The sequence below is a fragment of the Gorilla gorilla genome, chromosome 22 (genome assembly GCF_029281585.2).
Source record: "Gorilla gorilla gorilla isolate KB3781 chromosome 22, NHGRI_mGorGor1-v2.1_pri, whole genome shotgun sequence".
In the NCBI taxonomy this organism is placed as follows: Eukaryota; Metazoa; Chordata; class Mammalia; order Primates; family Hominidae; genus Gorilla; species Gorilla gorilla.
In genome coordinates, this window is record NC_073246.2 from 16,438,713 (window position 1) to 16,445,370 (window position 6,658).

Genomic DNA, 6,658 nt, shown 5'->3' on the forward strand with positions numbered 1-6,658 from the left:
CTTATGAAAAATTTATGTCTTGGGAGATGACAGGGAAAAAAAAGTTCAAGAAGTAATCTTTTTTAAAAAATAACTTTATACTTTTTGATTTGAGGATTGTTTTGACAATATGATAAAAGTTATGGTTCTTCTCTCAAAATAAAGGCACACAAATCTACACACCTATGTTTTGGGTACAAACATAAAGGGCTGATAGACCATATGACTCTCATCCACTGTGCTCAAGTTGAGGACATCTGCTCTAGCTAAAAATGGCATGTATTCTCTGGAAAGGGAAGAAATGGCCCTGGAGATCTCTTCTGTGCTCTTGGCCTCAACATTTAAATATTCAGCCTGAATGCCTTTAGTATTTTAAAGCTAACAGCATAGCCTGAAGCGGATGAGATGATGAGATGTTAGCACATTTGGTTAATAACTTTTTATTAAATAAAGTAAAACTAAGTATATAGCGATGTTCAAACCATTCCACACTAGCCCCACTGAACTTACATTCCAAAGAGGAAGAAAGGCAATAAGCAACTAAATAATAAATGAATGAAGTAATTTCCAATAGGGTTAAGTGTTATAGAGGAAATAATTGGAATGATGAAATAGAGAAAACTGGAGAGGAGGTGCGATAAGTTAAGGAAGATACAGTAGTTTATTTTGAATGAAGGTCCAGGGAATGCCTCTTTTTTATTAGATATGATTACTGTACCAATATCTGTGGTCATGCCTCCTCTACCACATTACAACTATCAGTGCTTTACAATATTTCAAGAACTCCATGAATATTTGTAGATTGGTGACTTTATTTCAGAATTGATGGAGAAAATATCATGGCTAAGAGTATAGATTCTAGCATCAGACTGCCTAAGATTGGATCCTTGCTTTGTCCTTTACTGACAATGTAGTTGGAGGGAAGTTACTTAATCTTGCTGACTTTCTGTTTCTTCTAGTTTATCTCTAAAATGGGAAAAATAGTATTACCTACACGATAAGGAGGATTAAATAGGTTAAGATATGTAAAGAGCTTGTGTATTACATTTTCCGGTTGTCCACTCCAGAATTCAGTGGCTTCAAATAACAGGCATTTTATGATATCTCACAGTTTTCTGGGTCAGAAATGTAGGCAGATCTCAAAAGGGCAATTCTTCTCCTTCATTCTTCTGTTTCATCGGTTGGCCATTGGTGGTATTTGGCTGGCAAATGAGCTGGTTGGGAGGTCCAGGTGGCTTTACCCACATATCTGGCACGTGTAGGTATGACTGGAAGGCTAAAAAGATTGACCAGATGTCCTACTTGTGACCTTTCCAACAGACCTTCTCAGGATAATCAGATTTCTTATGTAGAAGCTCAAGACTCTGAGACAGAGTGTTTTAAGAAAAGAGAAATAGGTGCTGCCAGATTTTTAGGGGCCAGGTCCAGAGACTAACACAGAGACAGTTTTGTCCTGTTCAACTCATCAAAGCCATTAGAGAAACAACCCAGATTGAGGGAGGAATTCTAGATTCCATCTCTCTATGGGAAAAATATCAAAAAATGTATAGCCATCTTTAACCTGCCACACTATCTACAGCACTTAGAAAGTACTAGGTAAGACTCTAGGCTATAATTATTATATCTTCTTTTTACCTTTCAAAAACTCTGGTTATGTTTATTTCAGATTGAGTAGCAAAATCAACCTTTAGCCTTGATTTCTCTTTACCTTTTCCATCCCTAATTTTTAAAATAGCCCTCATCAGTAGGTGCCAGTTGGAGATTTAAAAACAGGCATGCCCTATACAAGCCAGTGAGTATTAATTGTGAGAGTTTCCCTCTCATGGTAGCAACAGTTTTTATTTATGTCATAAGTCACACATAACTTGGTTTCAGTATATTCATTGGTAGCCCATAATCCCACTAATATTACCACACAGCTGTGTGTGTTTCTTCTTCAGAGAACAAGGGAACAAGACTTAGCAGCAAGGTGATATCTGAGTACATTAAAATTCATAGGGAACAATAAAATGTTTCTTGACCCATATACAACTTGACTGAACCCCAGTTTGTTACTTTTTTCTCCCCAATATCAACAAAATCTTCCAAATTAAAACAGCAGAAACACAAAGCCACATAAAAAGTTGAACGAGTTCACATTTTAAAATTTCTTGTAAAAGACTGATGATTGTGTGACCTTAATCTAAACAGACATTTCCTGTAACCGCTTATGCCCCATAAGGAATCTGCAGCTAATAGGGCCTCTGCATTCTTATCTATTGGCTTGGCTGTCTGAATGAGTATTTATTTGCTTTGACCATCTGCGCCTATCCCTCATTTTTTATTTAATTTTTTTCAGATTTAATACTGTCCTGAGGTACACAAATGCTCTTTTTGGTTTGTGAAGCTCAAGGTCAATTTAAAGGCAAGTCCCTAGAGAAGTGAGCATTTGTGACTAGGTCATCTATTTCCCTGAATCTGTTACAGCTTTTGAGATGTACGTAAGAAGGAGAAAACAGATAAGCCAAATTGGTTTTTGAGACGAGGGGCACCTACAAATGGAGCACTATTGACCATGAAAGTGTAGCATAGTAGTATTTATTTGGAAAAAGATCCATTTGATCATTTTATCCTCTGGGAAGCTACAATGTCTACATCTTTCTTTTATTAAAAAGTTCGTTAGAATGTAACCCATTCCACCCTCTTCAACCACATCCCCGCCCACGCAGCCCCGGTTTTGTCTATTAAACAAATTCTGTTTTGAGGTCATTTTCCCTAAGTTTCCCAGAATTACTACTCCCCCCTCTCAAAACCGTTTTAATTTGTGTAACAAGGCTACTCCAGAGGGATATTTGCTAGCAGGAGTATTGATCCAGTAATGGAGTTGCAGTTCAATTGCGGTGACAAGAAGCCCGATTTTTTTTTTTTTTTTCCTTTAAGGATGATCAAGATATTTAGATTCCAGAGGGTAAAATTTGCACATGAAATCACCTGATTTTCCTTGTGACATTACATTTTACTGCTTAGGCAATACACTTGCCTTAGCAGTTTGTTAGAAGTTCACACATTTGCACCTTTTAAATAGCTTTCAAAAAGAAGGCTGTGATTCTCTCTTGGGGAGAGAAAAATTGCCCTCTCACAAGTGGGAAGTTGATATTCCTTGGAGACCACCGGTCTTCTCATGTGTGACATTATTCCCATTCTCATACTGGGACTCTTACAGACTTTATTTGAAGCACAGTGTGGTGGAAGGAACACTAATGAGGAGCCAGGAGGCCTGGCTTTCATACTCTTCTGCTCTTCATCAGCTGCTGATGCTGGACTAGGCACTTAACCTTTCTGACGGTCCTCTTCCTCTGCCATTTTAAAACAAGCATAAGTTGCTATGTGATCTTATGGGCTCCTTTCCATTCTAAAAGACAAACCAAGGTATAACAAGCTTAAAATATTAATAGTTAGCTTTGGTATGAGTTGAAAATGGACAGTGTCAAAAAAAAACAACTTTAAATCATTTTTGTTTTAATGTATTCCTTAATGCTAGTGTGAGAAACTCATTTCTTTCATCTGAGATTTTTAACCAAAAGCTGGCCCTGTTGTCCTCACTTCTGATGAGACAATCTGAGAACCTTGCATAGGGTGTGAATATGGAAAATGTTGAGCTGATTTCAGAGTTTCAGTCACCTTTACACAGCAGCATTTCCTATCAGACTGATGTTCACAGTTCTATTTCTGGCAGCAACCTGCTTGGCCACAGGGTTTGTACAATTTCTCTTTTTTTCTCAGCACAGCAATTTCCCAGTACATGTAAACTCTGTGTTAATTATTTTGGCTATTAACTGGGAAAGAAGAAAAGCTCACATTTGCTAAATCCAGAATGACGGAGTGGATTCAGAAGTGCTCTCTCAACAAAGTGGTTTACACTCTGGAGCTAATGCAGACTCTCTTTGTTTCAATGTATTGCTCACAAATATCGATTAATCATTTTTCTTTATTAGCTTATGCCCTCTTGGTGGTATAATGCATTTGACTTTCCTTCTGTCTTCCAGGAGAGTGGGATATTATAAACCTGGGCTGACACTTCAGCAAAAGGATTCCAGAGGTTTCTAGAGATGGGGAAACAGATGATTAATGTCAGTCTCCTCTAATAAAAAATAAATGTTAGACAGAGGGGGTGTGTTTTTCTTCCGTCCTTTAAAACCTTGTGCTATGAGTATGCGACAGTAGCGAGGCAGAAGACACTATGGTGAAATCATTTCATTCAGGTCAGGAGGCTCATTCTTCTATTAATTCCACAGTGCTTCCTGGACACAGTTTTCTGTGCCTTTTAAAGAAGGGCCAGAGGCCTATTCTAAAACCTGTATGGCTGTCAAATAAATATCAGTGTGCCGGCAAAAGAGAGATTCTGGTTGAGGCCTTTCCCTCTTAACTACCTAAGGACTGTATATTTTTAGGTGCAAAGGAAAGAATTAAGCTGCCTTTTGTGTCCCAGTTGATAAGCATAGTCTTAACAGTCAGAACTCTCTGGCTCTAAGCATGAAAAGAAACTTTTAGTTTACACATAAAAGGGGTGCTTCACACACAGGACAAGGAAATGGGAAGTTATAAGGACCCCAGACATTATCTCCCTGTACATCTGTTTTCTTCTCAAGCTCGTTTTTATCACTCAGTCAACACCATGGGGAAGATAGCCACTTCACAGGCCTTGAGATCTCTATCTTATTTTAGGAAAACGGAGCATACTAAACCAAGGGCGTTTCCCTCTCAGTTCTAAATTCAGCAGGATAGGATTTTATTGTCTCAGCTCATGCCAAACAAGTACTTTTCCTTGAATTAATTAGGGGAAGGGGGTTTGGTAAAGAAACATATATCTGGCTGCCAGGAAGATCCTCTCACTGCCTCTTCATCTTCTCTACCACTATGAATGAAAGAAGCCAGTCAAGAATGATTACCTAAAGGACCTTTGACCACTGTCAAAGACCTGAACTTTCATAGTCACACCCGAAAGTAAAACGCAATGTATGTTCTTAATTGATCTGCCTTGTAGATGCTTGTCAAGAGGGCTTTTACCTTTGTGCCAATATAGAAAGTAAGACCCAAAGCTGTGGACAAGACATACTCTTATTACCATTTCTTTGAAATTTAGACACTATTACTGACTATTACTGCAGAAGAGAGGGATTTTACTCCCCTTCACAGCCAACATCCTTACCACACCAACACTCATGCCTGTTCCTCTCTCCTATTCCCACATTTATATGCACCACTGTCACACAGCACATTTCCTGTTTCCACAATATCAATTTTGGATAGAACAATAATTCATGTTTATATTATTATTAATATGTAAATGTTATTTACATAGAACTATGTAAAATATAGCATAAGCCAGAATTGGTTAATCCATACTGTAGTAACAATCAACACCAGAATTTCAGTGGCTTTCTGTCATGCAAAATCAGCTCCAGGTTCAAGTGACTCTCCGGGGCATTTGTCCTTCATGCATGACACAGCTATCCAGAATGTTTTGATCTTGTGGCTGCACCCACCCAATAATAATTTCAAAGGGAAAGGAGAGAGAGAATGGAGTGGAAAATCCAGGGGCTTTTCATTGCTTCAGACCAGAAGTGATCATTTGTTATTTTTGCTCACACTTAATTGACTCAAACTAGCCACATGGCTTTGTCTAATTGCATGGATATTGGGATAAGAAATTTTCAGGAGGGAAAACTGAGTGGGATATTGGTGATGTCTATTACATGTCAGATTACTTTTTCTCTTTTTTCCACTTTTTGTTGAGTTTAAAAAATCCTGAAGGTTATACTTATTTTGTTATTTTGTTTGCTCATATAAAATATGAGTTTCATCTACTTGACCATATCTCCCCTTTAGCATTTTGACCAGTTTCAATCTCGACTGGGTTTTCTCCATAACAGTTTGGAGCTGTTTTCCTGGGACTCTTTCTGCCTCTCACTTTGAGTTGATCCCAAATATTCCTCTTTTGGTTTTACATCTTCACTTTGATGGAGCATGTCCTACAGTGATTTCTTGAGATGGGTACATTGGAGGTAAATTTTTCAATAACTCATATATCTAAAAATGCATTTCTAAATTTCATTTTTATACCTAAAAATTTCTTTATTTTACATCATTTTATTTTTACTTTGAGATTGTGGCTGGATATAAAAATCTAGTTTGAAAATAACTTTTTCACAGGATTTTAAAGGCTTTTTTTTGTTTTATCTCTTGTAACTAGTGCTTCTGTGGAGAAAGAGCATTTTTATTCTGGTATTTTATGTCTTTTTCTTTTTTCTTTTGAAACTCTTGTAGAATCTTTCTTTGTTTCTAGCATTTTGAAAGTTTTCAATGACGCTTAATGTGTATCCATTGTATTGGCCACTCAATGGGTCCTTCAAATTGAATGTCTCTTCAATTCAGGGAAATTTATAGAAAACAAATTTAACTTATTTTTTTCTCCTGTTAACCTTTTGGTATCTCCTATTTTGTGAATATTGTACCTCCTATACTGGTCCTATAATTTTCCTATCTTTTCTATTTTATATTTAGTTTTAAAATATCTTCTTTTAATGTTTTTACTTAATTTTTAATTTCTACTTTAATATTTTAGATTTCAAAAGTCTCTTTCTTATGGTTTTTTTTTTTGCCTTTTTTTTTTTTTGGTAGAAGTGACAGTTCTTTTTCC